This window comes from Orcinus orca, chromosome 20 (genome assembly GCF_937001465.1).
Source record: "Orcinus orca chromosome 20, mOrcOrc1.1, whole genome shotgun sequence".
Taxonomy (NCBI): domain Eukaryota; kingdom Metazoa; phylum Chordata; class Mammalia; order Artiodactyla; family Delphinidae; genus Orcinus; species Orcinus orca.
This window is the reverse complement of record NC_064578.1, coordinates 26,261,927-26,276,265: the sequence shown is the minus strand read 5'-3', so window position 1 is coordinate 26,276,265 and position 14,339 is coordinate 26,261,927. Positions and strand designations below refer to the sequence as shown.

The 14,339-nt window shown below is 38.5% G+C and overlaps 1 pseudogene; it reads right to left on the bottom strand.

Moving 5' to 3' along the window:
• Nucleotides 1-11,354: 11,354 nt before the first annotated feature.
• Nucleotides 11,355-13,628, bottom strand: LOC117199496 (Y-box-binding protein 1-like; annotated as a pseudogene).
• Between the last annotated feature and the right edge of the window lie 711 nt (nucleotides 13,629-14,339).

The window sequence follows — 14,339 nt, the reverse complement described above, 5'->3', positions numbered from 1 at the left end:
GACTATAGTTAACAATATTGTTTTATATACTTGAAAATTGCTAAGAGAGTAGATCTTAAATGTTCTTACCAAAAAAAAAAAAAAAGTAACTATGTAAGGTGATGGATGTGTTAACTAACTGTATTGTGTTAATCATTTCACAATATATACATATATCAAATCATCACAGTGTACACCTTAAACTTACATAATGTTATATGTCAATTATATCTCAATAAAGCTGAAGAGGTTTTTTTAAAAAGGGACCAAAAATATACATTTGTAAAAAATTTTACAGTTATGATTTCTGGACTTAGATATAGGGGCTACATGTGACTTTTATAATAGTGCTTCTCATATTATATTGACATACTTGGTATAATAATAAATGTTTGTTTTATTCATTTATCCATCCATCAATGCATTTGTCACAGGTCTGCATCAAAACAGAGCCCAAGGCAAGGATTAATTCTGATGCAATCAGCCCGCATTCACTTGGTAGTTAAAAGGATAGGGAAAAAGAAAATGAGTTGAGGAGAGATGAGAGGCATTCAAAGAAAAGTGGCTACTGCTTTATAATAAGTCACAACAGACATAGCTGATTGCTCAGTAGATCCAATACTTAAGATCACAGGATGCTTTGGGACAGAGAAGCTGTTCCTTGGAATGGTACCTTGGAGGGATAAAGGATAAGAGAATTTGTCTTCTGGTTCCTTCTTCTCTTCCATCTTCTGTCTCTCATTGGTTAATGTTTGTCTTATTGGGAGTTAATGCCTCCAAACTTCTGGGTTGCTTTTTAAATCTCTGTTGGCAAGCATTATAGAAGCCATTTGATGTGGCACTTTGGGTCCAAACTGATATGATAGGCAGAAACTACTTTTACGATTAGCAATTTTGCATCCCATTTGCAATATTTTTACTTACTCCAAGGTCATGAAGATATTTTCTTATTTTTTTTTCTAGGAGCATACTGTTTTATTATTCACTTTTAGATCTACAGTTCATATAAAATTGATTTTTATGTATGGTGTGAGGTAGGAGGCCAATTTTTCAATTTGCATTTTCAGTTGGCCCAGCATCAATTATTATAAAGGCTATCTTTTTCTCATTTTATTGCAATTTTACTTCTGGACTTAAAAAAATTTATTTTTCATTGGTCTTTTAGTCTTTCCTTGTACCAATATCCAACAGTCTAAATTGTTATAATTTCATAATTAACTTTTAATGTCTAGTAGTGTAAGTGCACAGCTTTGATCTTCAAAACAAAGTTTAGACTATTCTTTGCATTCCCGTAAAATGTTAGTATTGACATCAGTTTGCACGCACAAACATCCTTGAAATTTTTATTGGAATTGCATAAGATCTACAGATCAATTTAGGGAAAATTGATAACTTTAAATCATTGAGTTTTGCATCTTTAAACATGACTTTTCTTTCCATCTTTTTATCCATTTTTTCTTTTGTTCCATCTTTTTGTTCTTAAAATTTTTTTTTCTCAATAATAGTTTCTAATTTTCAGTACAAAAGTCTTGCACATTGTTCTTAGATATATTTCTGGGTAATAGATTTTTTTGGATGATATTTTGATAAATTTTTTTTTGAAAATGATTTTGTTTTTGTTTCTGGTGTTTATTAATACAATTGGTTTTTGTATATCAACCTTGTCATTAGGAATTCTTGCTAAATGCACTTATTATATCTAATATATTGTCCATAGAGTATTGAATTTTCTATGTACACAACCATGTATTAGTTTGTAAATAATCACTCTTTTAGTTTTTCTTTTTAAAATTTATATATATATATTTTTAATCCTAAAGCCTTGACTAGGCACTTTTTCATTATTAAATGTTGAATCAAATTGGTTAGCAATGACATTGTTTTATCATTCCTGATCTTGGCGAAATCTTTTAATATTTCACCTTGAAGTTTTTTACATGAAAATGTATGAAGTACTTTTTTTTTTTTTTTTTTTTGCGGTACATGGGCCTCTCACTGCCACAGCCTCTCCCGCCGCGGAGCACAGGCTCCGGACGCACAGGCCCAGCGGCCATGGCCCACGGAACCAGCCGCTCCGCGGCACGTGGGATCCTCCCGGATCGAGGCACGAACCCACATCCCCTGCATCGGCAGGCGGACCCCCAACCACTGCGCCACCAGGGAAGCCCGAAGTATGATTTTTTAAAAGATGTGATTTATCAGATTAAGTTCCCTGCTATTTCTAATTTGCTGAGAGTTTCGTTTTGAAATCATGAAAGAGTTTGAAGTTTATTAAATGCCTTTCTTGCATCTGTAAATATGATGGTAGATTTTCCCAGTCATTTTATTTTCTTAATTGGTGCATTACATTGAATTTTCAATGCTAAACCAATCTTGTTTAGAAGAAGCACAGGGGGAGCACAGTAATCTGATTTGAAATTTTATTTGTGGGAAAATTTAATAATGGATTTAATTTCTTTAACTTTGAGTATAAAACTATTCAGAATCCTTATTTTTTCCTGTATTCCTTTTAGTTTAAGTTGTATTTATCTAGAAAAATGTTCATTTCATGTAATTTTTAAATTTATTAGCACAAAGATGTTGATAATCACATCTTATTATCTTGTTAACATCTGTAGAATCTGTAGAGATGTCCCTTTGTTCTTAACTGAAATTGATGGCTTGTGCATTCTTTTTCTGTTTTATGAATCATTTTGTTAGGAAGCTGTTAATTTTATTATATTTTCAAAGAAACAGTTTTTGTATTTGTGGACTTATTATTTGATGTTTGTCTTCTATATTATTTTCTGCTCTTGTTTTTGTTACATCTTTCCCCCTGTTTTCCTGTGGTTTTATTTTCTATTCTTTATTTTTAAAGACTTTCTCTTTGAAATGGATTCTTATTCATTTTTCTTTTCTAACACATGTATTTAAGAGTAGCTTTAGCTGCATTCAAGTTTTGATAGGTACATTGCTCTGTTGTTGGACGTGCGTGTGTGCGCATGGGTGCATGTGCAGAGTTTCTAATCCATTTACGTTTACTCATATTAACTGGCTTAACAATTTGTTCTCTATTTATCACACTGGTCATATTCTTTTTTCTCTCACATTTCTTGTCTTTTATTGATTAATCATTAAAATGTTATTATTCCATTTACATCACTTATTAAATTGTTATTTTACTATTCCTTTTGTGGTTCCTCTAAGTATTAAGACATTCATCCTTGATTTATTCCAGTGCAATATAATTTAGTACTTTTACTACTTCAATAAAAATTCCAGGGCTGGGCTTCCCTGGTGGTGCAGTGGTTGAGAGTCCGCCTGCCGATGCAGGGGACACGGGTTCGTGCCCTGGTCCGGAAGGATCCCACATGCCACGAAGCGGCTGGGCCCGTGAGCCATGGCTGCTGAGCCTGTGCGTCTGGAGCCTGTGCTCCGCATTGGGAGAGGCCACAACAGTGAGAGGCCCGCATACCGCAAAAAAAAAAAAAAAAATTCCAGGGCTGTAGAACACTTTATTTCTATTGATTTACTTCATGCCTGTGCTGTTATTATCCTACACTTTTCTACGTATATTAAATACCATAATGTATTACTATTGTTTTATGTAATAAATATTTATGTAGATTCATCCACTTTTTTTTTTAACACCTTTCTTTGCTCTTTATTTCATCTTTTATTCTCATGTTTCCATCTGGGATCATTTTCTTTTTGGCCAACCAACACACTTTAAAAGGATGCCTACTATATCTTTTGCTAGTATTTCTGATTGTTTTTAGCAGATTTTTTTAGGATAACTAACCAAGTTCCAGAAATATAGAAATCAGTTGGTTCTTTTCAGTGGACTCACTTTCTCTGCTGTAGAATTCTCAAATTAAACTGAATGAGCCCGCAGATCTTTTTTTATTTTGTATCCTGATATTACTTTCAATAAAAATTTAGTAAAATTAATTATTTTGAACTAATACACTCAATTAGACTTCATTTATTTTCTTTAGCTAGATTGGCATATGGTGTTAATGCTTAAATATGCAGGGAATTAATTTCTTTTAAAATTGTTGAAAACACATGGTTGATTGAAGCTTGCTAAAACAAATATTCTGTATATATCTGTAATACTATTTTTATGTCTTTATCAAATATCACATCTACATTTTTCTATAGTTATGTAGTCCTTTCCTCCTTGTATCCTTATAACTGCTTTGGATTTTAACATACTGTGCTACTTCCTTTCATTATATTTACTTTTGTATTTGATTAATTTTGTCCCCTGAGACATCATATGCTTTTCTGTCTGGCAACTTGGTAATAATAGTAGTGGTTGTTGTTATTATCATTATTCTCTGTTCTTTGAGGGGACAAAGGAGAGCCTGGTATATATTGCCTGATAAAACCCTGTTTTGAGTCTATGATAACATCTACCTTGTTTTTTTCCTGAGATAATACACATAACGTCATAGTATCAGAAATATCCTTGATGTTAAACATCTCTATTAGCAAAAATCTCTTCTGCAACCATAATATACTAACTTGGAAAATTGTTATGATGTTTCTCCCCCTCAGGCTTTTGGGATGTGAAATTTATAAACATTACCTTTGTCTCAGATGTAAATGTTAGAAAACTAAATGTCTTCAAAGAATCTGACAGACACACCAAAGCCAAATTTTATTTCCGTTACAAAGCAAGTATTGCCTCTTTGGATTTATTATATATATAATTAGGAGCTTACTAGAGTCTAATGAAGGCTATCTGTATATCACCACTATTGCAAAAGTGTACCTTTGACAATTGATATTTTGCGTGTAGAATAGAATTTAACTTTGTGTGCTACACATATTTTGATATTCAGGGATTGTCAGACTTTTGGTTTAAGGAAGTTTGATGGGGTTACTGTGGACTTCATTGTTCAAATGAAAAGTTCAGAAAAGAGTATAATGGAATTTGGAATCTATTCTATCTGCTTTTGAATACAGTCCAGCTATTATATTAATACCAAGATGGATAGAACAGAGCTGGCCCTATGTGCAATTTTTCTTACTTTGAAGCAGGCTACATGAAGAATTTTTATGTTTTGTTTTTGAAAAGTAGGTAGATTATATTCTTGGTTCGTCTTTGTTTTGCAGCGGTAAAATTAGAGGCCTCAGCCTCCTGCTGGCAGAACAAGCTCTCAATTTCTCTCTGTCGAAATTCAATCTGATTTCTATCTTTTTCACTAAAAAGCTGTCAACAGCAAATAAGCATTCCCCATCAAAGAGCCACATTCATTCCTGAGGTACACCAATTCCTCTCATGGGAGAGGAGTCAAGTAATTTAAGTTGTTTCTGACTTTTAATTTCTTTTCTGGGAAACAGGAAATGATATTAGCATGGACTTTTAACTGCAGTCCAGAATGAAAGAGGAAAAGACATGCACGGACACTCTTCAGGGTGACATTCCCAGTGCCTTTATGTCTCAGAGTACAGCATGTTTACAGCGCATAAAACAGTGTTTCCATCTGCATTCTTGTTTGCAGCTAGTCATCTAATCTGAGCTGTAGCTTCATGCTTTTAAGATGCATTAATACAAACTCATTTGTTTTAGAAGCAGACTTACTGTTGGAATGTATATTGCCAGCATAAAAATAGGAAATGCCTCTGAAATAAAAATATTTTTCTTTCTTAGAATTTAGTTTGGGAAGTGGCCTTTTCTTTAGAAAGAGATGAAATTCTAGGTATTATCTTGTCCCCTTATTTTTACTTTTTTTGGGCTTATTTTATTTATTGAAGATGAGGGTTTGATAGAGTACATTGGTTTGTAGCTAAACATTTATGCTGAGCATATGCATTACTTTCTTTGCAGATTAAAGAGACTTGTTAAAGAGACTTGTAAAAATGGGAGCTTTTGGTTTTAAACCATAAATTTCATTATCTGTCATTCTCCCCGGCCAGTTCATGCAGACATTCACAATCTCAAAATCTTATGATTGGGATAAAAGTGGTAGGCATGGTATACACATACAAGTAAGTAAGCTACCTATCACAGTTAAAAGCAAAACTCCCTTTATGTGCAAATGCATTTGACAGTATTTAGAAAAGAAGAGGAATTTAATAAGTAGATTTAGAGTGAGCTATAAATCTACCACAAAGGTTATCAGATGACTTCCAGGACTTTAAAAGTCCTCCCACTTTTCGTAGGAGTATTCTGATTAGTGAAGGTCCCCTTAAAATGAAGACACCTAGAATCAAACTCAATGGCAAACGGTGTCTCATTGGCACAGGATGAAAATGTAATCTAACTATATTTTCTGATCTAGCATCCATACATATGTGTCTGTGTATCTATATCTTTATCTATATCATCTATCTATCTAAATCCTGGGCTCATTCTTTTCTTTATTCAGTATAATTTTTTAAATTTAATTTTATTTATCTTTTTATACAGCAGGTTCTTATTAGTTATTCAGTATAATTTTTGAAGATCTACCTTGGAGGTTCCCAACAGTGAGCTAAGAACTATACAGTCTTGACGGAGGATGAATAAGGCTGAATCTTACAATATGGGGCTAGGGAAGATGCATGCTAATTACATTATTACATGTGTGACATATTTTAACGATGGAGAAGTAAAGGACATTAAAGCAGCACATAACAAGTATCCTTGGTCCCCAGCTGGGTTTAGAAGTTTGAACAGCCTGTTAATGTAGAGCACCCCCTGCCCCCAGGTGGATAATTGTGAGAGCATTTGTTCAACAGGTACTTGCAGGAGAGGCTGAATAGAGAACAGTGGTGGCAGTGCTGAGACTCTCCTTTCGTGTCTTGAGTGATTGAGCACTGGCCCTAAGTTCAGCCTAATAGAAGCCCTGCTGTTAACCAAGCCCACCCTCTTACAAGGAAGTTTAGCTACTGCGGGTTTTAGTTGATCAGCCCCTCTGGATTTCACCCTCACCAACAGTTCCACATTAGGCACTAGAGAGGACTTTGGTAGATTCAGTTTGACTTCATCTCATTTCATTTCGAGTGATGTTTCTGCACCCTTTATAGATTAGGACTCTGAAATGTTGGGTCTCCTGAAGTCTCCCTGAGAAATGGTGTTTAAGGGGCCTCCAAGGAGGAGGAAAAGCTATGCATATGAAGAGGGACTGGGAGAAGGAGTCTGAGAAAGAAGGAGCAGTATGTGCAGAAGCTCTGAGGAGAAGAGAGCAGCTGCTGAGAAGGCCAGTAGGTCAGTGGAGGGGAGAGAGAGAGAGGGGCCAGTAGGTCAGGCGAGGGATACAGAAATAAGGGAGAGGTTGGCTTGAGATGAGGCTAGAAGGATGGGTAAACTTTACCCCTTTTATTCATTTGTAACCCCAATTCTATTCTTTTCCCTTTTCTGCTCTGTTCTGTGCTCTGCAAAGTTGACCCTTGCAGATTGCATCACCCAGACTCCCTGGCTTGCTAATTGTTGGATTTGACCAATGAGATGTCAATGGCAGTATACGGAAATGTGGGGAAGAGATAGGTCGAAGTATATCTCTTCCAACTTTCTTCCTGCTTTGGTTCCCTGTCTCAGGCGAGAACTGCATCCCTCCAGTTCCTCTGGAGACCTCTTCTCCATGGCTCCAGCTCTCATTGGATTCCTGGAGCATCCTAGCATTGGCCTTAGGGATATTAATGTCTTCACATTATTTCTTACTGCCCTATCATCTTTGCCCCATCATAATTCCCTAAATTATGCCTGTACTCCTGTAAACAGTCCCTAAGTTAAAATATCTTCATCTGAATGATGTAGGATCAATTCTGTTTCCTGCAGGGAGCCTGACTCATTTAGGTGGGTTCTAAGGCTGTGCAGCTGAGGAAATATCTTGTAAATCCAATAAAAATACCACTTTTCTTACCTCACCCAAGATGTTTGATTCCCACATCCTGGAGACAATAAAAAGATGGAGACTTGGTGAATCTTAGTAACTGCTATCATGCCCCTTTCTGGTATGAACCATATATGAGGCTGGTTGAAGTCATATCGGTAAGGTTGGAAGAGGTTTTCCATGCCTCCTGATTCCCTCTTCTCCCTGCCTATTTGAAAGGCCATTTCTGACCTCTCACCTGATTGGTATTGTGTGCTAAGCTGAGGAATTAAAAAAAAAATAGTCCTGAAAGCTACATGCATTTTCATACCCGCAGCTAACACGTAGGCTGTATAGACCCATGATAAAATACATATGGTTTATGATGATTTAATAAGTTACTGCTTTCTCCAGGACAGGAATCCTGGTGATAACTTGGCCCAGAATATAGTATCTCAATATCTACCTCGCTTGTGAGGTGGGTCATAAGTAATTTGTTACCATTCATAATTAAGTACTGAAGTTTGCAAATAATTACCTATGGATTCATAGTTACCCTACAATAACAGAGTACTTTCTTGCATTCTTCTGTACTTCCTTGAGAAAAGAAAAAACAATTAAGATACAGCTAACATGCAGGGAATTGTATAGAAAACCCCACCTCTTTGTCTATGTCATAGTCGTGAATGGAGTGGTGATGCTGCTATTTAACTAGCACCTTGGAATAAAAAGACCAAGAACCACTGCCTTCACATTTAACTATGACTAGAGGTATAATTTCTCATTTTGTGACCTGTGTATAAGGAGATCTTATTTTCTTTTTGTGGGGAGAGTACATGGCAAGGAATAATAATCGTTCGTAAGCCAAGAGTGTTTGCATATAGGATGTCAGCTTCAGGAGGGTGGAGCCTTTGTTTTTTCACTGCTTTGGCCCCAGTGAGTAGACTAATATCTTGCCTGTAACAGATGCTCAACACATATTTGTGGAAAAAACGGAGAATTGGATAGTCTCCTTTCTGGACACAACCAGGTACTTCCTTCTCAACCTCTCTGCCTGAGAAGTATTGTATGTGGGTGGTAAGAGAACAGGTTTTAGATGCCAGTTAAACTGCTTGCACTCAGAGCTATCCTTTATTTGGTGTGCCATCTCGTGGGATTTAACTAATTTTGTGTTCTTCAATTTCTTCATCTATTCTTTTGTAAAGTAAGCTACCAGTATTTACTTCGCTGTGTTGTAAGAGTTCGTAACATAAAGTGTGTGGAAATACAGGGTAAGAAACCTTAAATACATAATTTATCATTATTATTCTTTTCACCATATGGTATTATTTATGAGCAAACTGTTTTTGTAATTTCTGTATCAGGAGAAACAGATAGATGTTCCCCAATGTTGATATAATCTTTGGGATGGAATATAACAAACTGTTGGGATTAACCACGATTTATGCCAAGACCAGGGCCTTACTCCACCTAAATTTTACTAAATATGGGTTAAAGTTGGCTCTGATGAAAGGAAACAGTCATTTTGCTCAGTTTGGTTCAAATTACTCTTCATGTCAGGGGAAGAACAGACAACTGGTTTTTGTGAGAAGAAGCACAATAGGCTGGCTAGAGCCCACAAAACTAGGAAACTGAATCAGTTTTCTCATCTGTAAAATGGGCATGAAAATCCCTGCCTTTTCTCTATCACAGGGCTTCTGGGAGGAGCATATCAGAGTATGGACTGGAAATGTCCTATGTTAACTTTGGGACCTGTACATATCTTGGAGGTTACAATCCCCCCCTGAATTTTATCTGTTAAATTAGTGAATCAGAATGGCCAATCTTGGTAAAGACTAAGGCATGATGGCAGGTGAGAGTGTGAAAGCTTGGTAAACACGTGACATACTGCTTTTTTGTAGTATGGTCTTTTAGCTTATGAAGGGTGCTTCCTGTTGCAGATCTAAGAAACCAGGGAAACAAAGATCCCCAGTCCAAGGAAAAGAGGGACGCTGCTTTCTTCCAGGAAAAATACCTGAAGCTTCCAGGGCCCCCTAGACTGAAAGCACAAGAGTTAAATACTGTTGCTGAGAGAGAAATCAATACCGATTTCAAGAATAAGATAGCTCTGTTCCAACTGGAGTGGGATGTGTGAAGCATACGATAGCCTATTTCGGGTCTAGCCTGGCCAGCAATTTTTAAGGAAGGAACTTGATAACCTCAGCTGACTGTGACAATGAAACCCACTGGGGACTTGAAAATGAGAATGTCAGTGCATTGCTTCTATTTATCTATTTCTTAAAGACAGAAGTGGAAAAGGTTGAAAGCAAATATTGTCTTGAAATGATGGAATATATTGAAACTCTTTTGCTGTTAAACTAGCCCAAGATCTGCGTCTGCCTTATACACAGTGGCTTCAAACACTTTTTGACTATGGGATCATGTGTTGATCAGAGAAGCCCAGTAAGTGATACAGGTAAAAATGGACCTGTTCCAGTTGAAGGGAAATGGGGCCTCTGGATGGGTCTCTGCTACATTATTTGCCCAGTGATTGTCATCCCTAAGATGGAATTCTCCTGGCTCTGACCACTCTGCTCAGGTTATCCAGCCCATCTGTCAGGTCACTCAAATGATGCCCCTTCCTGCTGGGCCTCTCGGGTAGAGTCATCAGGGACCACATGGATGCTTCAGACTAGGACTATATCATCTCGTATCTCTACAGGGTATAGCATAGTACCTGGCACCTAGGGAGGTCAGTGTGTGCTTTCTAAGTTTACCTGGATTTTCCATTTTGTCCCCCTTTCTATTACCACCTGTACCTGGGTTCTTCCCGCTTCTTCCATTCATCTCTGCAATGTGTCTGTTTTCTGAATTCTTGGCTTCTTCAGGTCTGGGCTATCCTACTAATATTGAGCCTTTCATTAAAACACTAAGATGTAATATTTGGGTGGAGACTTTGAATTCTTTGGAGATAGATGGGGGCCTTGAATGACAAGAGGAATGACTACGTATTAAGCAAGACCTCTTTCTACAACTTATCATTTACACATGAGTATATCTACTTAATGAACACTTAGTATGAGCACTTACTATGTGTCTGACACTTAATGAGCACTTACTATGTGTCTGACACTGTTTCTGATGACAGAAATACAGCAAAGAATAACAAACAGAATCCCGGCCCTTAAGGAGCCTACTTTCTAGTGGAAGGAAACAAATATAAACAACATGAAAAAATAAACAAAAAAATAATAGATACCACAATGATAATTGATATAGGGTGATGTAACCGGGTGGCTGGGTGCTTTTGAATGTGTAGTCAGGAAAAGCCTCCCTGAGAAGGTAACAGGTTGGGAACTAATCCTGCAGAGATTAGAGGTAGAACATTTCAATAAAAGGAGACAATTAATGCCAAGGCCTTGTGGATCCTTTCAGAAGCCGGGTGGGAACATGGCAATAGAGGAGATGGTAGAGAGCAGAAGGGGCCAGGTTGGATAGGGCTCTGTAAGCCAGGACAGGTAATACAATGTTATTATTATTATTTTTTTAACTTAACTTTAAAAAACTTTTAAAAACTTACCTTTGGCACTTCCCTGGTGGTCCAGTGGGTAAGACTCCATGCTCCCAATGCAGGGGGCCCGGGTTCGATCCCTGGTCGGGGAACTAGATCCCATGTGCATGCTGCAACTAAAGATCCTGCATGCCGCAATGAAGATCCCGCCTACCGCAACTAAGACCTGGCGTAGCCAAAATAAATAAATATTAAAAAAAAAAATTAAAAGAAAAAACTTAAGATCTCTGTTAACATGTGTTTGCTGTTTGTTGACTTTCTTTGAAAAAATCAAGTTGTAAACTTTCATTGCAAATTAAAAATGAGGTTCTTAAAAATCTCAACTTGACCAGACGTGAAACAATTTAAAAACCTTTAAAGGTGTATCGAGAATAACCAAGATTTAAAAAAAAACACATTTGTCATGAGCAAAAAGAGATACCTTTAGGTAAAAATTATAAAAACCCGGGCTTCCCTGGTGGCGCAGTGGTTGGGAGTCCGCCTGCCGATGCAGGGGACACGGGTTCGTGCCCCGGTCCGGGAGGATCCCACGTGCCACGGAGCGGCTGGGCCCGTGAGCCATGGCCGCTGAGCCTGCGCGTCCGGAGCCTGTGCTCCGCGGCGGGAGGGGCCACGGCAGCGAGAGGGCCGCGTACCGCAAAAAAAAAGAAATTATAAAAACCCCATGCAGCATAAACAATGCAGATAGTTCTAGTCATCTGATCAACAGGCAAAAAGCAAGCAATTAAGGTCTTCAGCTCCAATCTTTTGTTCATTTCTTATTGCAGGAATTTCATGTTCATTTCTTCTTGTTGGATGGCTAAACCGATGACTGCAGAGATGGTAAGCCAGGCATTTACTCGGCACCACCCTGCTCAGTCGTGGGAGTGGATGAATTCTCAGCAGGTGGATGGACTGCATCTGTCTCTTTGCCACCTTGTGGTTGAGGGTTTTCTGGGTGTCTGCGTCAGTAGTTGAAGTTGCAGCGGTACCCATGTTGAGGTGGCTATTGACCTGCAGGTCTCCTCACCTAGATTTTCCTTATCTTCTTCGTTGCCTTCCTCTCTAGGCTGTCTGGCTAGGAGGGCCCCTGCGGAATCGTGGTCTCTAACCTGATACATATTCTGTCTCATGGGTCTGCCTTGCTCTGCACCCTGGTTGTCAGCACCCTCCATCCCCGCTCTGTGCACAGGAGGGTTGGAATACCGTGGTTCACTCCCGAAGGGTCTCCGCATGTGCTATGGTGGGCCCCGGTAGCGCTCTCCCATCCCACATTCTTCTCCTGCCCTCACTATTTTGGTAATTATGCTGCTAACGGCATGGAGGACCCTGCAACGTGGAGCGTATCTATCACACTTACAATCTGCAGCAATATTGACCATCACCAGGGCCTGTAACACATGCTGCCTCCGCCTTCTCTTCTCTTTCCAACAATGTCAAACTCCACCCTTTCTCCATCTCCTACACTGCAAAGGTACTTCCGGGGTTATTCTTATGGCAGTCTGGTGTACAAATACATATTCCTTGGTGTCATTCCTGTTGATGAAACCACATATGTTTCTTTCTTTCTTTTATTTTTTAAAAGTTTTTGGCTGTGCCACACGGCATGTGGGATCTTAGTTCCCCGACCAGGGGTCGAACCCCTGCCCCCTGCAGTGCAAGTGCGGAGTCTTAACCACTGGACTGCCAGGGAAGTCCCAACACATCTGTTTCTTACGTTGAATCATTTGGCTATTCGCAAGCCCTTGGGTGCAATGATCTTCTCATCCTTGAAGGCAGGCAGGGGCTGCTCACTGTTGCAGTGATGGTGACTGGGACCCACTGTGGCAGCTGAGGCTCCTCCCAAGGTGTGATGGTAACTGGGCCAGAATGGTGATGGGGCTGCTCAGGGCTCTCTGGGGTCAGGTCTCCTTTCCCACTACTGATCTGCAATGTTATTCTTAATAGGATGGGAAAGCATCGAGTGGTTTTTAAAAAAATCGAACCTTTTACTTCGAGATAGTTGTAAATTCACATGTAGTGGTAAGAAATGGTGCCAGAGATCCTGAGTGCACTATACTCAGTTTCCCCCAAGGTTAACATCTTGCAACATTGTAATGCAATATCACAACCAGCATATTGACATTGATATAATCCACTGATTTTATTGAGATCGCCACAGTTTTATTTGTACTCCTTTGTGTGTTTTATCATGCACTGCATAGTTCCATTCAGTTTTATCACTTGTGTAGAGTCATGTATCCATCTCCCCAGTCAAGATACAGAACAGTTCCATCACCACAAGGAGCCTTTGTGTTGCCCTTTTATGGTCACATCCATGTCACTCCTACCTCCATCCCCAGCCCTAATCCCTGGCACTCACTAATCTGTTCTCCATTTCTATAATTCTGTCATTTCAAAAATGTTATACGTATGAAATTTACAGTATATCACCTTTCGGGATTGACTTTTTTTCAACATCAATCTGTGTCAATATGCATGTATCAGTAGGTTGTTTCTTCTCATTGCTGAGTAATATGACATGTTTTGGATATACCACAGTTTATTTAACTATCACCCACTGAGTTGGTTCTGGTTTTGGGCTGTTATGAATAAAGCTGCTATGAGGACTTGCATACAGGTGTGAACATGAGTTCTCATTTCTCTTGGGTAAATGCCTAAGAGCGTGATTGCTGGGTCATATAGTAGTTGCATATTTAGTTTTTTAAGAAACTGCCAACATATATTCCAGAGCCACTGGGTCATTTTAAGTAGGGGATGATCTGATTTATTATTTTGTTTTTGTTTTTGTTAAGACCATCCTAGATGCTATTTAGGACATAGATTTTTCAGGTTGCCAGACACCAGATCCAAGGTCAAGAGGACAAAGATGATGGCTTTGTCTAGGAAGGCACTGATGGAGAAGGAGAGCAGTGGATTTGACCTCAGGCAAAGGACAGAAATTAGGAGTTATCATTTTTGAGTTTGGCTTCTATTTTAATATGCATAGGTTCCTCACTGCCCTCCCTCCCTTCCTTCTTTCCTTCCCACTTTATGCTTCCTGAATT